The sequence below is a fragment of the Neofelis nebulosa genome, chromosome 4, assembly GCF_028018385.1.
Source record: "Neofelis nebulosa isolate mNeoNeb1 chromosome 4, mNeoNeb1.pri, whole genome shotgun sequence".
NCBI classification, from domain to species: domain Eukaryota; kingdom Metazoa; phylum Chordata; class Mammalia; order Carnivora; family Felidae; genus Neofelis; species Neofelis nebulosa.
The window spans coordinates 52,040,227-52,058,238 of NC_080785.1; the positions used below are offsets into that span (position 1 = coordinate 52,040,227).

Genomic DNA, 18,012 nt, shown 5'->3' on the forward strand with positions numbered 1-18,012 from the left:
GCACAAATGGAGAGCTTAGTGGGAAACACCAATTTCAGATTAGAGATTCTCTATGAGAAGACCAAATTGGTCAGGGGAGAGGGGCTGGCTAGAGAGAAGAAAGGAGGTAGATGAGTCATGCAAAGACATTCTTCTGAGCCCCCATTAGGTCTTTATTCAAGTGAATTATTTTAAACAGCTTCCTGTTAATGAGAAAGAAGCAGCCACACTTAAAGGGGCATTAATCCTGAATTTTTAAGTGCTCAGACAATTAAATCACTAAATCCATTGGGTGCCTTCCGTCCATATTTCCCTGTCTAATCCTGCTGTCACAGGCAAGGCTGGGCAAGATTTGAGAACAGCATGTGCTGTGTTAGCTCCAACACTTAGCATTAGAGTCAAAGAAGCCGAGTTTGGAGGGGACCGGGGGACTGTCTGAACCAGTGAGTGGGGTGACGGGGTGCAAGGACACTGGCCAGGGTTGCACGTGTGTTAACAGGCTACCACTGAGTCCTCTGGGGAAGGCTCCTGAAAATTATGAAATGTGAATAGGCTGTTTGTGCATCTCTCAGTAAATTTCTTTCTCAGATGTTTCCAGCCAGTGTGGCTCGATTGAGAAATGGCTGGGGGAGAACAGAGGATAAAGCCAATGAGCTCAGTGTCTTATAAATCAGCGGCACCGAGCTGAACTGAAACTGTCAAACTGTGGAAAAACCTGCTGCCATACAAGCTTGTGAGTCTTTTCAAAAACAAAACTGAACCCTTGTCTTGCTCTCTAGATGGGAGAGGGCTTAATTAAAGTTCATGGAGGAGTGAGGAGTGGAAAAAGAAATACGGTTTGCTAGGAAAATAAAAAAGAACCAACTCAAGGTAGTACATATGTAACATGTCCCAATTCTGATCTTGGCTCAGGCACAGAATTACAAGTGGGGTCGTGAAAAATAGCAAGTGCTGTCATTAGTAAATCCTGCCAAGAGGTCCAATAATACTCTCTGCTCCAAAGCCAAACTAACTGAATAACCCTATAGTCACCAATGTCATCATCCCCACTGCATGGATGGGGAAACTGAGGCACAGAAAAGGTAAATACCTTGCCTAAGGTCATAAAGCTACTCAGAAGACTGGTTAACCAAGTTGGCACCAGAATCCTGCTCCCAACCACAATGGCACTGGTCTCTCTTTAGGGACACCGTAGATCAGGCTATAACCCGTGCTCTGGACAGTAGGCAGGTCCAATACTGACAATTCTCATTCTAAGAAAGTCTTGCTCTGCCTTTTCATGCCTCAGATCTCTCCAGATTCTGGAGTTGTGCCCCTGTTGCTTAATCATTCCACACTTAAATGTGTCTAGATTATGTTAGTGCTTTTTTTTTTTTTTTTTTAAGTCTTTATAACCAACTGCTGAAAAACAGCTTTAAATTTGTAAGCGCTGGCATTAGGAGGACCCAGTTAGGTTTCCAATAGCAATTGTAAGTCTGCCAGATTGCATTGTCTCCGACGTGTGAAGGGGTCAGGGTCAACCCCTGTGCACCAGAAAACAAGGCCTGTGCACCCGGCCTGAAGTTGTGTTACCGTTGCCGGGGAAACCATAATTGAATTTCCTGAATTATACACAGTGTGATAGAACGTTGAATAACCATATTTATTTGCCTTCTAGGCCCTGTGGCATCTGTTGTTTAGCTCACAAAGCTCCTATTGACTGAAAGAGGGGGCTGTCGATCCAAAAAGCTGTGATGGGCGCATGAGGCGGTGGGAGCTCTGAGACTCCTGGGTAGGGCCGAGATTTCTTTTCTAGTTCTGCAGTTGCCAGACAAACGGTCTGGCACAGGGAATCCACCCATACAGCCTGAGGCCCTGGTGTGAAATCGATCCTCCTCTTCTCTGATGCTTTCGCTTCTCAACCTGGGGGAAGAGAGAGGCAGTGTAGGAAGGGGCAGTAAGGAAAAGGAGGGGTAGCGGGAAGGAGGCAGAGGGGATGGAAAATTAGAGATGGGTGGTGGAGGAGGCTTGCGAGGCCACGGGTGAGCTCATCTGTGCTGGGGCCACTGCATGGGAGACAACGGGTGGGGACAGGGCGTGACTTAGGGACGGATATACAAGCGGAGGAGACACATTCCAGCCGTCAGAGGTTAACCACGTGGTCAGAGCTCTAGATATCTAAACATATTGTATAAGGTCTACAAGCAAAAAGCCGGGGGGATTAGAGGAAGGGTCCCTTAGCTTTGATGAGCACGCTGGAAAAAGATCTGTGAGTCTGATGACGTTTAAAATGGTTCTTAAAAGATGAGTAGGATTTCAGTGGGTGGTGGGCTTCTTGAAGTCAGGGAACAGGATAGGTGAAAATCCACGTAAGGGGGTGTAAAACACTTACATGGATCCTGGGCAGTCTCTGAACCGGTCACCCCCCAGCCACCAGCTTCCCCTGCTACTCATTGCCACCACCAAGTTAGCCAACCAATGGTGACTTCTCTGTGGCAGACGAACAGGGAGCAGAGGAGGGAGAGAGGTAAGAGAATCGGACTTGAAACATGGGACACAGAGGCTCAGAGCACCCCCCTTCAGCCACAGTACTGAGTCAGCCTGCTGAGGGTCACAGAGTTTTGCAGCCTGAACTGAAGTCTGGAAGTGTCTCCAAGTAGGAATCGTTTCTGGGGTGCCTGGGGGCTTAGTGGGCTGAGTGACCGACTCTTGATTTCAGCTCAGGTCACTATCTCATGGTTCGTGGGATTGAGCCCCAGGTTGGGCTGTGTGCTGACAGCACGGAACCTGCTTGGGATTCTCTCTCTCCCTCTTGCTCTGCCCCTCTCACTCTCTCTCTCTCTCTCTCAAAATAAATCATTAAAAAAAAAAAAAAAAGAAATAGTGTCTGACTGAAACAGTGAAGCTTTCTAAGCTGCCATGGTGTGGGGTGTGGAGTGATTTCTTCCCTGCTGCTGGTTTCACTTTGGTGTTTCAGTAAGGAGATAACAGTAGTCACACCTCCATTATGCCAGGCACACCTCTTCAGACGCGCCAAATTATCTGTTTCCTCTGCCCTGCAGGAGAAGGCTTTTTAGAAATAGTTTCTTCCAAAATAACAAGGTGTAAAAGAAATGACTTTTCTCCCCCTACGTTTAAGTTTTTTAAAAGGAACGTTTCAAGCATTGATAGAAAGTAGAGAGCAGGGCACATGAGCCCGCAGGCTCCCATCATCCAGCTTCCGCCGCGAGGGCTGATGGGTTCATCCCTCCACAGGCCCGCTGCGTGCACATCCATGGCCCCTTGCCCCATCCCCTGGATTATTCTGAAGCAAATACCAGACATCGTATCATTACATCCATAGATACTCCAGTCCTATCTCGATTAACAGCAGCTTTTAAAAATATGTCATTACAACGTCGTTTCCATGCCTGAAAATAACAATCCCTTAATAGGATCACATTTCTGGTCAGTGTTAAAATGTCCCCAGTTGACTCATAAACATTTATTTACTAATAAGCAGGACAAAGCCTTTACACCACATTTGGTTGTTGTGTCTCTTTTAATCTGTGGCTCCCCCTCACCCCTTTTCTCTTTGCAATTTGTTGAAGACACTAGGTGATTGGTGCTGTAGAGCTTGCCGCATTCTGGATTTTTCGACTCCTAATGAAATAACAAATCCAGGCCATGAGAATCAATGGTTGTAAAACCATCACGTGAGAGGCCAGCAGGAACTTCGAAATGGATGTCCAGGTTGACATCAGACCAATCCTAACAGACCAATCCTAACATCTCACAATAACCTGAGGTTCCCATCACCTCCTGTGATGAATGCTTACCAAAAATTTCAACTGGAATCCCATTGATCCTTCAGCTCTAACTACCAGTTTGTAGCAAATACAAGGGACAGAAGAATATGGAACAGCACACGATAGGTTGTTTTTTTTTTTAATTTCTATTTTGATGTAGCAAACATTTATTTAAAATTTATGTAATAACTCTGTAATTATCAGGCATTATAGTGTGATGTTTCTCCAAGGATTACTGAGGAGTAGGGTGTATTTATGCCTCACGACAGGAACTCAGATTGCTGTGACGTTTTGTACTTTTGCTTACCTTTGTACATTTTAATCTACTTCCTAAGGAGGGCTGACTGTACCGTAATGACTTTTGCGTGCCTCTGTGATCTTCCTGTCTTCCTCCACCCTAGCTCCTCTCCACGAGGTTCTTTCCGTTTCACTGTGGTCTGAGAAACCAAATATCAACTTCTTCAGAATTTATAAAATAAAAGTTCTAAGTGAAAGCTAAGTAAGGGCTCCTATTTGTAAATGCACAAATATTAGTGGATAGAGTTGAGTAATAATCATTAAGTTTTTCAGGTGTTTTTTTCCTCCTTAATTCTGGATAGCAGAAGCTTTGGGATAAATGAGATGTAACCAGTGTTCTATACTAGTCCCATGGGATAGAAAGTGTGGTCACAGCACCCAACAACAAGCCACAGTGTGCATAGGAAAAATGGCAAAATTCCAAGTTGGAAAAACCCAGCACTGCACACATACATGACAGTTTGATGAGAATGTCACCTGGATTATGTCATTAAAGACAAGGAAATGTAACAGCCTTGCTGTCGACATGCCCTTCTTCTCAAAACACCCTCTTCTTTTGGGTTCCATGAGCTAACACGCTCCTCATTTTCTCCTACCTCTGGGGATTCTCCTCCGTCTTTTTCCTGGCTCATCTTCCATTTTACTGACTGTTAAATATTGGAAAAGTTCAAGGCTTGCTCCAGTGTCCTGTTCTTCCCATCCTACAGCCTCCGTCTGTGAGCTTGTCCATGCTTATGGTTTTAATTATTATCTATATGCTGATGACTCTTAAATCTATATATCCAGCCTAGGCTCTCCCCAGAGCTCCCAGCCATAAATCCATTTGCCTATTCAACATCTTGACTTGGCCATCTCACAGCACTTCAAACTCCACGTGGCCAAAAACTGAACTCATACCTTTTCCCTCAAACCCTCACCTCCCCCAGCATTCCTGCTCTCAATACACAGCACCGCCATCCAAAGATGAGCAAGCAGACATTGGCAGCCATCCCTGACACCTCTTTCTCCCTCATCGCCATATCCACTGCATCAGTAAGGGTTATTGATTCTCATTTCCAAATCTGTCCATGCCTCTTCATCTTCACGTTGCCGCCATGGTCCAATTTCTCACACTTCCAGTCCTAGATTACTTCCAAAGTCTTCTATTCACACCATGTCTTCTCTGTGTTCAATCCGTTCCGTAGCCACTGTTTTTCAAAATTGTACCAAATGTGCCGTTTATAAGTGTATCATCTCCCCGGTGCCTTTAGGATAGACTAAAATCCTTATCATGGCTAACAAGGCCCTGGTGTCTGCCTCCTTCACCTTAATTTCCTCATTTCATGACCCCCTTCCCTGTTCTCTAGGATCCAGTCATACTGGTTCATAGGAGTTTGGGCCCCAGGACTTTTGCACAGGTAGTTGCCTCTGGTAGGATTGCTTTCTTCTCTTTTCCTTTTTTACCCAGTACACCCCTATGTGTCTTTCTGAATTCAGCTCTTTTAGAAAGTCTCTGTTGGCTGCTGGTTTGTCTCCTCAATGCCATGTTCACAATCCCTGTTCTTTATGATTGGAACAACCTCACAATTAAAGTAACTGAGGCCCAGAAACATTATGCAACTTGCTTAGGGATCATACTTCCAGATAGTGGTTGTGCTAAAGCACACACTGAAACCCTCTCACTTTAACAGCAGCTAGGTCTGTTGTCAAGTATTAGAGGTCTGTGTCAGGTTTCAGCCTCTAAATGATGTGTAGAAGCTGGAATGAGTTGAGAGAAAAGGAATAAGCTAATTAAAGGGAAGGCAAGTAGGACCTCTGAAGAAAGGTTAAAGGAGACAGGACTGTTTAGTCTAGCCCGATGTAGAGACAGGGGAAACAAGGCAGATTTAAAGTTTTTTAAGTTCAGGAAGGTAGCGATGGCAACAAAAATATTTGTTTGAATGACCAGAGGGCATGAAAGATTACATTAGGCCGTACATCTCTGTAGCCAGAGAGGGCTTGGTTTGATAAAGGAAAAGGTGATCAGATTGGAACAAAATGGAGAGTTAGCGCCTCAGTGTCTTTTTGTGGAAATGGTTCAAAGCAGGATCAATAAGCATCTAACTTACCTGGTGGTTTCAGGGTTGACCTACCTCAGGCAGGAAGCTGAACTGGCTGACCTCTGACCTCTGGAGGTTGTTTGGAATGAATGAAGGAAAGAATGAATGTGAAAGTGAGCCTCGCCTTCAGTCACAGGCTAGATCACGTCCCCAACCTGCCTGGGGTGGAAAAAGAAATACTGAGTGGCATATGTCCCCAAGGGCTCCTCAGCTGATCACACTCAGTTGGCCTTATCTGGATCCCAGGTGTTTCCATTTATCTCTGATAAACTGTCAGCCAAGAACCAGCTTTGTGGTGGGAGGTGGGGGGATGAGTGGAGGGGAGGGTGATACCCCAGATGTTTTCCGAGAAGATGGGAGAACGTTATTCTTCAGTACTAATGCATTTCGTCATCCCCTCTGCTTGCAGATGTTAAATTTGGGAACACTTCCAGGTTCCTTTTTCTCTCTTAAAATAAAATTAGTTGTGTATCTTAAACATCCAGGACCCAGTCATCCCCAGGGATGTATCTCTTTTGCATATGGATAAAGCTTTGGGAGTTTAAGAGGATTCTAAGGTTTACCGGCTGTGATCCTTCCCATCTAAGGAATCCTGTGGGCTGCCTGGGCTGGAAAACAGGACAGATTACAATAATCAGAGGTGACATTTTCTGAATGCTTACTGTGTGCCATGTAAAATCAAATCCCATGGCAACACGGCCAGGGTGGTATTAAAATCCATTTTACAGGTGGGTAAGTTGTCCCCGATGTGTGTTGTTTCCCCAAGTTCACAAAACTACTAAGCAGCAGAACCTGTTCAAACCCAGGACTGTGTGACTTCAAATAATAATTGCGACCCTTTTAGAGCTTTCTTAGGGGCCCGTCACTCATTAAATCCTACGTGTAGGTGCTATTAGGTCCATTTTGCAGGTGAGGAAACCAAGGCATAGAGGAGTCCAGTGGTCAAGCTTGCACATCTAGCAAGTGACAGAATGGAGCGCCAAAGCAAACAACTTGGTTTTGGAATTTGTGTTCTTAACCATGACCCTGTCCTGATTTTCATCCCCTTTTTACACTCCATGGACTGTTAGGGTTGGCTGGATGCAATTTTTTCTCAAACTAGCTGATCTGAGCTTTCGACAGCTTGAGGTAGAACCTCCTCTCCCCGTGTTGTCTTATCTTTTCATTGATTTTCTGCTGTTTGAGCCGTGGCAGGCCCCCCACCCCGGGAGAGTGGCATTGGCTACAGGTGGCAAGGTGGTGGCTCCAGTTCAAGTCTCTCCCCCGGAGTTGGATGTTCCAGAAAGGACACTGTGTTCCGCGGAGCTGTCTCCCTGGCGCGGGCTTTGATCTGGGAAAGGGGGAGCCTCGCTGCAGAGCTGAAGCTGTCTCTCTGCTTTGTTTATGTGAGTGTCCTTCCAGGACTCTGTCTGCGTTTGGGGTGGAAACGCCCTGCCAACAACCCCCCCCCCCACCCCCCCCCCCACCCCCACCCCCCGGCCCTCTGTGCAGCCAGCATACCTCCTGCCTTTTTGATGAGTCCTCTGCCCTGGATCGAGAGCCATGTCTCATAGTAGCTTGGAGACCACAAGTTTCCCTGGCAGCATGAATGATCTACCACAACGTGCTCTTGCCTTTCGGAGTTGCCCTCCAATTTTTCCAGGCCCGATTCTGTAAATCATTTCATCTCACACAAAGACCCAGCTGGGAGCGTTGATGATCTCAAAGGGGAGGGTTATTTAAAGCTCCATTTAAGAATCTATCCTCCTTTCAACAGATTAACGCAGCTCAAATATGTGACCAAACGTGTTTTTCTGTGCATATGCCAATGCGCAGGTAGCTCTGGGGCCTTTGAGAGGAAGTAGGATGTGCCTCTACTCCAGGCGACTTCGGAAAAAGTGACTTCTCTGTGTATTGACAACTAATTTATCATTGGAAGCACGTAAGGTTTTACTCTATGCAAGTGCTCATCGGGTGGCTGGTGGTGGAGGGCGGGATGAAGTGGGGGAAACTGAAATGTTTTGAAAGAGACAAGTAAGCCTCAAAAGGTCATTTAGACTGTCCTCTTGGCTTCTGTCATCCCAAGAAGATGGAAACCTATTGTGGTTTTCAAGGTAGATTAAGGTTAAATAGCTCACAGAATTGGAAGAGTGTTTGGGGTCACTATCTGAAGTCTTTCGCGTCATAATTTATCCTCACTTGCCTTTATTCCAACACTGAAAGAACTGGTTGAAGGCAGATTGTAACGGAGAAGGTCCAATAACCACGAGCTGGTGAATGTTCCATCAGAGAGGAGGCTTCTTTAACATCTCTGATCTTCTGTCACCTGTTGACAAAACAGTTGCCTGCATGCAGGGACCATATGCTTTTGAAACGAACATTCCTGAATGTTGAATGTTAGAAATTATCTTGCTGGTTTTTGGAGTAAAGGCAGGACTGCCTCCTGGTAACTCACTTGGAATAGAAAACCAAACTTGCTTTTCAGAGTTAGAGCGCATGCAGTTCAGTGAAGCAATGAGTTTAACAAAAATGTAACAAAACATTTCTGTTGAAACTTTTTTCCTTAAGATAGGAAACTCCATCCAGCGACAATCCAGGAATGGAATTTTGTAAATTGTTTAGTAGAGTTATGATGACTAAAGCCTCTCACAAGATGATGTAAGCAGATGAGAGTGGGAGGGAGAAAGTAAGAGCTGATAAACCTTCTGTTCGGCATCACAAAAATGTTATTTTGTTTAAATCTCACAAAAGCTTCTCTCCTTTTCACAGATGAGGAAACAGACACTGAGAGATGTGAGAGGAAACCTTTCTAAGGTACAATTAATCTGTGCCTGAGCTTGTAAAGGAATCATGGCTTTCAAACTCTGAGACAGGTGCTCCTTCAATGCACCAGGCTGCCTCGCCTACTGCCTACGAGAAAGCATCATGGAGGGCACCCATCTGCCTCTTTGCAGTGACTCTCAGGGGTGAGACAGAGCTGCCTCATGACCAAGGCAATACTGTCACACCGGGGAGAGGAAGTAGGAAGTAGACAGGGACTTCCATTAGGCTGTTCGGGGCCACTATTCCAGCTCAGCTGTTCTCTGGCTGCCTGACTTGGGGCAAATTACTGAAACTCTTTATATCGCAGTTAGACTCAATCTGTATGAAAAGGGAGTAATACTCCTGCCCAACTCATAGGGTTTTGTGAGTAATTAAATGAAATGGAAAATGCTTCACCCAGTGTCTGGAAAAAAAAAATGCTCACCAAGTCTATATAGTTTCTGATTCTATTTGGAGCTTACATTACATGTAGTTATTAATTTCTTTATCATGAAACCACCCACAGTGAAATATGGAGATTCTTATGAAAGGCAAAAGTCAACACTTGTGAGCGTGATTAGATATACCAAAGAAGCAGCAGAAAAATCCTAGAGAGCATCATAAACTGGCTGGCCATACTTGTTTTCCAAGCAAAATAGAAATTCAAAATTGAGGAGCAAGGCTAGAACAAAGGTGAAAATTGTAAGGAATTACAGGGAAGGCCAGTTCCCCATAATAACCAGTAACCCAAGAGCCATTAAGGAGAAGGAACCAGACTAATGCTTTTGTTATAGGTAATTCCATCAGTGCCATTACCACCCGTGTAGTTTCTAAAAAGGCGAATTTAAAAAAAAGACTCAATTTTGTTAAAAATTAGGTGTAGTGTAGCCTCCAAAGTGAGCTATGAAATACTGCCCTAAGCCAGAAAAAATGTTAGCCATCTTGCAAGGGTATTCTTTAAATTAAAAAAAAAAAATTTTTTTTTAATCTTTATTTATTTTTGAGAGAGAGTGTGCAAGCAGGGGAGGGGCAGAGAGAGAGGGAGGCACAGAATCTGAAGCAGGCTCCAGGCTGTGAGCTGTCAACACAGAGCCTGGCACGGGGCTCGAACTCACGAACTGTGAGATCATGACCTGGGCCGAAGTCAGAAACCTAACTGACTGAGTCACCCAGGTGCCCAAGGGTATTCGTTTATTTATTTATTTATTTATTTATTTATTTACATTTATTTATTTTTGAGAGACAGAGCACAAGTTGGGGAGGGGCAGAGAGAGAAGGAGACACAGAATCTGAGGCAGGCTCCAGGCTCTGAGCAAGCAGTCAGCACAGAGCCTGATGCGGGGCTCGAACCCATGAACCGTGAGATCATGACCTGAGCCGAAGTCAGACGCTCAACTGAGCCACCCAGGTGCCCCTCCCTATGGGTATTCTCAAAAAAAAAAAAAAAAAAAAAAAAAAAAAAAATTAAATAAGTCAGTTTCTTCTTATTTATTTATTTATTTATTTATTTTTACATTGGACATTTTGAATTTTCCATTATGTGAAGGGTCTAAAGTCTTTTGCCAAGAGCAATGAGATTTGTGGGTAGGAAAAAAAAAAAGCTCACAAAACACCCCTTTGTCTATCAATTCCATTAATTTCTACACAATTAGAATACGTATTAGTTTTCCCTGCACCAATAGAAAACACGCTGGTGGGGGGAATCCATTCTGGATATGTCAAAACAGGACCTTTGTCAAACAACTCAGATAAGTTAAAATTTCTCCTTAAAACAGAAGCTTATTTTTTTTTTCCTCCTAGATTTTCCCTAAGGGGGTTGAGCTTCTGATGATTCCCTCTACAACCCTGCATTTTGGGGCCATTTTCTTCTGCATTTCACCTTGGTGGTGATATCATCCCTCTCTGTATCAGGGGGGAGGGAGGGATTAATGAAAATAAAGGTCAGCCCTTCCCTATCTCCTTTGGGGCCATGTCGTCTTAGTTTTGATCATTTCCCCCAAATTAAGATTTCTGTATAAACCCCTCATGTGTGTGCTTGGCTGGCAGTTTTATGGCTGACCAAATTTTGCACTGGCCAGTGTTCTGGTTGGCTGAATGTTTACACAGGCTGTTAATCAGATGGGGAGGGAGGAGTGGATGTGGGGACTGTCTGCGAGCCGGAGTGGTCCTGTTTGCTGTCGTGTGCAAGGGCCTGCACTTTGTTACTACAAATTACATAATGACATGTTACATTTCAAAGTGTATTTTTACTTCAGGGAAAATTAAACCAATAAACAAACAACTCTGGTGGAAAAAAAAAAAAAGAGGAAAAAAATGAGATCCCTGGTTTCCAGATCTTCCTCTTCCAAAAGGTTCTTAATTAAATTGTAGCTATAAACAAATCTTTGTTTTATTGAAAAGAGAGCAATTGCATATAAAAGCTATTTTTGAAAATTAGGATTCGAGCGTTTGCTGGACTAGGGTCTGGCCCATGTTATGTGTTTTATGATCTGTCCAAAATGAAAAGGCAGGCTCGTGTAGTGATGGTAGATTTTCAATTTTTGATTGCTAATCCCTCTCAAATGTTGCTCCTGCCCTGCTTGAAAGGAGTATGTAAACACAGGAATTCTCCTAGTTTTTCCAGGTACTGATTCAAGCAAAGCTGCTTAGCATAAGGATGAACTTGTCGACTCTGGATTCTTGGTCACGCGGCAAATCAGGTGTATTCAACAGCACACTATCTACATTTTAGCAACTTTGAAGCAGTTAAAAAAAAAAAAAATCAACCCCTCTAAATCAACTTCCAAGCCTTTCACTCACACCTACAAATCAAGATGAGTTTTTTTTCTGTAAGCTATTGAAATCAGAATGTGCCCTGGATCCAAGGTTATGGTGATAGCCCTTCTGGGTAATAGTCATGTGCATACGTGGTTCAATTCTGCATTTATAGGTTCCCCACCCCCACCCCCACCCCGCCCCGCCCTGCTACCTGAAAACACGTTCCTATGAAACCCTTTATAAGCTGAGATGTCATAAAGCGAATAAGCAATTACCATTAATTTATATGAAAACATTTTTTGAGCATTCCCAGACCCAAAATATAACCTCTCTTAGGCTTTTCTGATACCTTGGGACACATCTTGCTAACTATACACAAAATAAATCAAGAGAAAGCACAGATGCTCACAGACACAGTTCAAAGCTGTGGCGGCTTGCTGCTGAGATGCTGAGTGTGCTTCTCAGGAAGGAGTTTGGTGGGACCATTCTCGCTGCTGGGGGTGCACGCCGCCTCTGCTTCTAGCTCCCTGCAAAACCAGCACTGAATGCTATTTTTGCTCCCCTCCCGCCTTTTTTAAAAAATAAACGTGAAAATCCTCTTTGGATTTTTTCAGTTAGTGACGACAGGTACTAATGTCGGTCTTTTGTTAAAGTAACGTCGTGTAACGTAAACTTTCGAAAAGTGGGGGGTACTTGCATGTGCTGGTTCCGACACTTTTCTTCAGAATAAACTACGTTATCAAAAGAGAATGTGTCCTCACTGTCTTTCCTCCGGTTATGTGGAGTACTGAGAATAAAGACACTTGTTAACCTGCATGGTAAGTGAATTATTTCACCAAATCAATCTCGCCCACATCTGCTGTTATCCGAACCATCTGACCCGGAATCCACTGGGTTTGTTCAGGTGTTTGGCTGCTACTAGGAATTGCCACAGCCCGGTAAGTGGCTGCATGAATTGTCCCTTTTATATTTTAACCATATTCCACGAGGCTTACATTTCTTAGGCGAAATTACGATGTGATTTAGGATAATTTATCAGTACAATCCACAACATGAGAAATCACAAGAGCAGCTGAGAAGAACTGTCTACATCTTCCTATTGAGTTTGTTTATTCTTAAATTCAGGATGTTTAAAAAGAGACCTTTTCTCTTCAAATCTTAGAGACAATAATGGGGTTTTGAACCTTACAATTAAAATTTCAGATTTTTCAGTGACTGAAAAAACTTAAGAAGAAGAAAGGATAGCAAAATAAAGGGCAGATACATAGTGTAGGTTTTTGTTGTTTTTTTTTTGTTGTTGTTTCTTTGATAAAAGGAAACCATTTTAGGCAATGCTATTTGGTAACAGTAGCCATGTAAATGCGTGGCACCCTGTTTTATTTTGTGGCCAAAAAAATACACTTTCCTCTGTCTCATCTTGGATCCTTGACAGTTCCATGTGAATAATCAATTTAGATTAATACTTATGAAGGTTCGTAACCCCTGAACCAGACCGACCATCGGCCATTCAAGTAGTTTTGTTTTTGACTTCAGGCGTCTTGGCGCGAGGACTGCTGTCCGGGGGCATTCTACTGGGGTTTGGCCTTGACTTTAGAGCTGCAGAAAAGACCAGATTTTTCACTACTGTCACCAAATAGCCAAGGGAAGTGAAGAGTCAGATATTAATCCAGGGCTTTCATCCTGTGAATGACTAATCCAGTAAGAAAGAAGATTTTGAGCCAAGCAGTAATCTATCAATGGACCAATAATCCACAGTGTGCCTGTGAATGGGTTAGATGTTTTCATCTTGGTTTTTGGCTTAGCTAGCATTTGACGTGGTAGATGGGAGGGAAAGTCACATCATAGCTTGTTGAATGAATGAGTGAAAATGGGTAATGTAACAATAATAATAATAATGAGGTCCTTTCCTCTCATTTTTTGATAGGACGCCATTAATTTACCCATGGTGACAACTTCTCCTGCCTATTTTGCCTTCCATGTCATGGTTTGCATCAAGTCTCCAGGGGAAGCTCACCATCAGCACCACAGATACCCTGCACAAAGCCAGACACGGGAAAGAGAGAGGCTTAAGGTAGAAGGAAGGGTGAAAGTTCAACTTTCAGATGGCAGTTCGGCTGTAGACAACAGAATGAGAAAGTGGTGGCCATGTTGCTTCTTTCACCTTCAACTTCGAATTTAAGTCCTGAAATGTATCTGCTTCTGTTTCTATCAATCTGTCTCTGGATCACTGATCATCCATCCACCTATCTATCTATCTATCATTTCTCTCTCTCTCTCTCTCTAACAAATCTATCACCTGTCATTTATCGATCATCTATCTATCATCTATCAGCTATTTCCTATTTTTCTATCTATTCCTTCATTTCTCTCCCTTTCTCCTTTTTTCCTTTTCAAAAATAAAACTGGTACTAATGCAGAAGTCTGAAATTAGACCTTAAAAGCTATCACCACTCTTATTTTCAAGGGGTGGAGTTTTTTCTAACTTGTCTGGCTTTAACTTTCCTATTCTCTTCTGATATTTGTCCTTATTGCTACATGTCAGAGAACCTCTTTGAAAATTCTTCTGTTTAATGGGGTTCAGGGAAATAAAAATCTACTTTAAAAAAGATAAAATGAAGCTGATATGGACTTGGTAAGTAATTTCTGTGGAGGTCCATTTTCATATGCATGCAAATCTGTCTAAATGTTGTTTCAAATTTTAAATCATGTGCATGTAAAACTCATAAAACTCATTTATGTGTTTTTAAATGCTGTTTAGAATTTTAAAGTATATATACACACACACAGAGCTTAACATGCATTATAATAGCATGCAACCTGAAAAATAAGTTTGAAAACTGAACTGGCTTTGCAATGCAGCAATAGACTAATCAAGTATCATTTTATATATTGTATATGCCTCTGAGTGCAGCATGCAAATATGCTATTTAGAATATTTTCCTGATTGAATGAACAAGCCCACAGGTTCACCGTTTTATATTTGTTCTCTTAAAAACATGAAACTCATTTTGAAAATGCTGGTTTAAATGGGCGTTATTAAGTCTTTATCAGTTCTGAGCATTTCAGCCTTTTGCATCCAGAAATTTCTCAATCTGACAGAATAAGAAATGCATTTACATGGCCTAAGCTCTTAAATTGTCCCTTTCAATTAATGCCCCATCATGGAGCAATCTGGAAACCATTACTCAGTAACTCTTCATTATAATTGCTTGCAGCTGAGTATCCAGCCCTTGGTAATATAAGAATAAAAGAAAACTCAGTTAGTAACAAGTGCAATTGATTCCATTCAGAATTCCCCTGGTGCTTTGCCATGTTTGGCCTGCTTGAGAGGAAACACGAGGGTTTGGATTTTTTTTTTTTTTTCCTTTTGGGGCCAGGAAATGAATTGGCAGACATAAGATGGTTTGTGTGGGGCTTGCCTTCATTTTTCAGCTGGTCCTAGTTAAAAATGAGACGATGGGGCTCCTGCTTTCTCCCCCACTGGCTACATTTTTTGTTGTTGTTGTTGGGGTTTTTTTTGTTGTTGTTTTTTTTAAGAGGGCTTTTCTGGTAATAGATAAGACTACAAAACTTCAATTTGCTGCAAACTAACAGCATCCAGAAACTGTCACCTTCCGTGGCCACAGCCGATCTTGGGTCTTATTTCTCCTAAGGAGGGGGTTTTAGAATTTGATTCACTCCTACCTTGGTCTTGCCTTTATGACAGCAAAGTCCCTGGTGCATTTTGTACAGGTGGGGAGTGTTTATGTGTTTGGAGGCTATCCATCACCAACTCCAGAAACGTAAAGATCTAAAATTATGATAGATGAAAATGTGAAAATGTGATATGGTAAACTCACCACCACCACCCCCCCTCCCCCGCCACAACCCCTCATTCTCTGTGTAAATCAGGAACTTGGCTTTTAAAAATGGTGGAGGGAAATATTCTTATCACTCATTCCCCTCAGAGACCACGCAGCTCAGCACTGACACCACACTGGCACCTAGCACCCGTGTCCCACTGCACTCAGCACCAGTGACCATGGGGACAGTCAGTTCATAACATCCTACCTCCCTTCTCCCCTATAGATGATTGAGGCCAGGGGACAAACGTGCCCTACTTCATGAATTTAATTTATGTAAATTATAAAATACATTTTATTACAAAAAATTGATGCTCGGCATAGAAAAGTAGAACCCAATAAACTAACTGCTCTTAGTTACTTTCCATTCTTTGGTTTCATAATAGTAGGGGAAAAAAGGTCTCTATGAAGTTAAATGGCATTTCATTTTGATTTGCTGTAGAAAGAAACTTGTAAAATCTTCCATGACTAGGGAAAATTGCTATAAATATTTTAGTGTCTTTCTTGTATTTTTTTCTATGCATTTATTTTTTTAAGGGGAGGTTGGTTTTTTTACATGGGTGTAATGATTCTGTGTTTTCTACCCTGTTGTAAACTTAAAAAAAAATCTGTTATTGTTATTACTAATTACAAATTTGGAAAGCCTACATGGTGGGGGTGGGGGGGCGTTAAACTAGAGACAAGCACTTTCATAGTGACCTCAAGCAAAAAGAACAAAAGTAAGAGCAGAATTCTCCCTGACCTTTAGAGGATCCAGGATCTCAAATTCACAGAACCAGGAATGCCAACTTTCCCAGACTCTCAAGCTCCACCGTGATTACAAGGAACTGCAAACAAGCCTTCAGGGAGAACATTTTTTCCATTGAGAATTAAATAAAAATGAATACTCAGAGGCAGGTTTCATGAGGGCGGGGAGAATTGGATTATTTTGTGTGTGCCTGATTTCACATTTCCCTAAGAGACATAAGACAATCAACTGAGTACCTTGAATTTATGATAATTAAACATCATCAATTTCTCTGGTAGTATTTAAAATTTTTCTCTAGTTCCATTTCCTTTATTTTTTATTTTTTATTTTTTATTTTTTTACCATTTATTTGTTTTTGAGAGACAGAGAAAGACAGAGCACGAACAGGAGAGGGGCAGAGAAAGGGAGGCACAGAATCCGAAGCAGGCTCCAGGCTCTGAGCTGTCAGCACAGGGCCTGATGTGAGGCTCGAACCCACAAATTGTGAGATCATGCCCTCTCGGATGCTTCACCAACTGAGCCACCCAGGGGCCCCTCTCTCGTTCCATTTCTTTAGTAAGAAATGTGGCCTATTAAAAACTGGATTCATTGAGGCAAACCATAAGAGACTCTTAAATACAGAGAACAAACTGAGGGTTAACGGGGGGGGGGGGGGGGGGGGGCGGGGAGGAGAAAATGGGGGATGGGCATTGAGGAGGGCATTTGTTGGGATGAGCCCTAGGTGTTGTATGTAAGCAATGAAGCATAGGAATCTACTCCTGAAGCCGAGAGCACCCTGTATACACTGTATGTTAGCTAACTTGACAATAAGCTATATTTAAAAAAAAAAAAAATCTTTAATTTCGTAGATAAAAAATACGTGATAATGAAATCAGCTGATGTCCAATGACTTTGTGCAGTGACTGTGAATTCAGGTCAACTACTTATATTAATGGTTCCTGACCTAGGAGGGTGTTGGTAGGATGGGGGTATTTCCAAAGTCCATTTCCAAAGAAGACGTGTCTAGTAGCTTATGCTTCTATGTTTGAAATAATCAGTCCCCAAAGTCCAAACTTCATACACTGGTCTGGCCCAGAGCTCCAGCCAAATGGGTGTATAGCTACTCGCTTGTCTACCGATTTTTACTGGTGAAAGTCTTATACCTCTTTCATGGGAACTGGTCACGGATAGGTTCTGTTCCTTCATAAACCAGACAGCCCTGTCTGCTCAATTCTCGAGACTGTTTACAGGACTTTGGCTTTGTTTCAGGTTTTCAGCACCTTTATTCAAATCCTCTCTCCCTTCCCTGCGGAGCTAGTATTTAAGCAATTCTCCCTTTTCCAATCAATCAGCAGATCTTTCTTGAGGTCTAATTGAGTGGAATATTCCACCCCTGCCCAAGGCTGCTAATTAGTACTATTTGTGGCCTGGCTTCCCCAGACCAAAATCTTGGATGTAATCCACTCCCCTCCCCCGCACTTTTTATTTTAAACTGTGGTAAAATGCGCATAACATAAAATTACCATTTTAATCATTTTTAAGTGTATAAGTCAGTGGCATTAACTACATTCATGTTGCCTCATGGCTTGTTACGATCTTCTCTTTTCAGTGAAAATGATATCTAGTAATGTTGAGTGATTTAAAATGCTGAGAAAAGATCATATTTTGTTTTTAGAGGAGGTGAAACACAAAAAGGCCTGTACTCCCACTACTTACTGTAGAATGAACTTATTTTGCTTATCTGTATTTCCTGTGATAAGTTCTACAGTCAAATACTCTACCAA

General features: G+C 42.6%; 2 long non-coding RNA genes across 2 annotated transcripts; one reads left to right on the top strand and one right to left on the bottom strand.

Moving 5' to 3' along the window:
- Nucleotides 1-1,607: 1,607 nt before the first annotated feature.
- LOC131508405 (uncharacterized) lies at nt 1,608-6,533 on the bottom strand. The gene is made up of 2 exons (XR_009260000.1): nt 6,155-6,533; nt 1,608-1,881 (listed from the first exon to the last, which is right to left on the bottom strand). It is a non-coding gene; the product is annotated as an uncharacterized LOC131508405 (long non-coding RNA).
- Nucleotides 6,534-7,797: 1,264 nt separating this feature from the next.
- LOC131509255 (uncharacterized) lies at nt 7,798-15,859 on the top strand. The gene is made up of 3 exons (XR_009260395.1): nt 7,798-8,042; nt 8,870-9,066; nt 13,584-15,859. It is a non-coding gene; the product is annotated as an uncharacterized LOC131509255 (long non-coding RNA).
- Nucleotides 15,860-18,012: the final 2,153 nt, after the last annotated feature.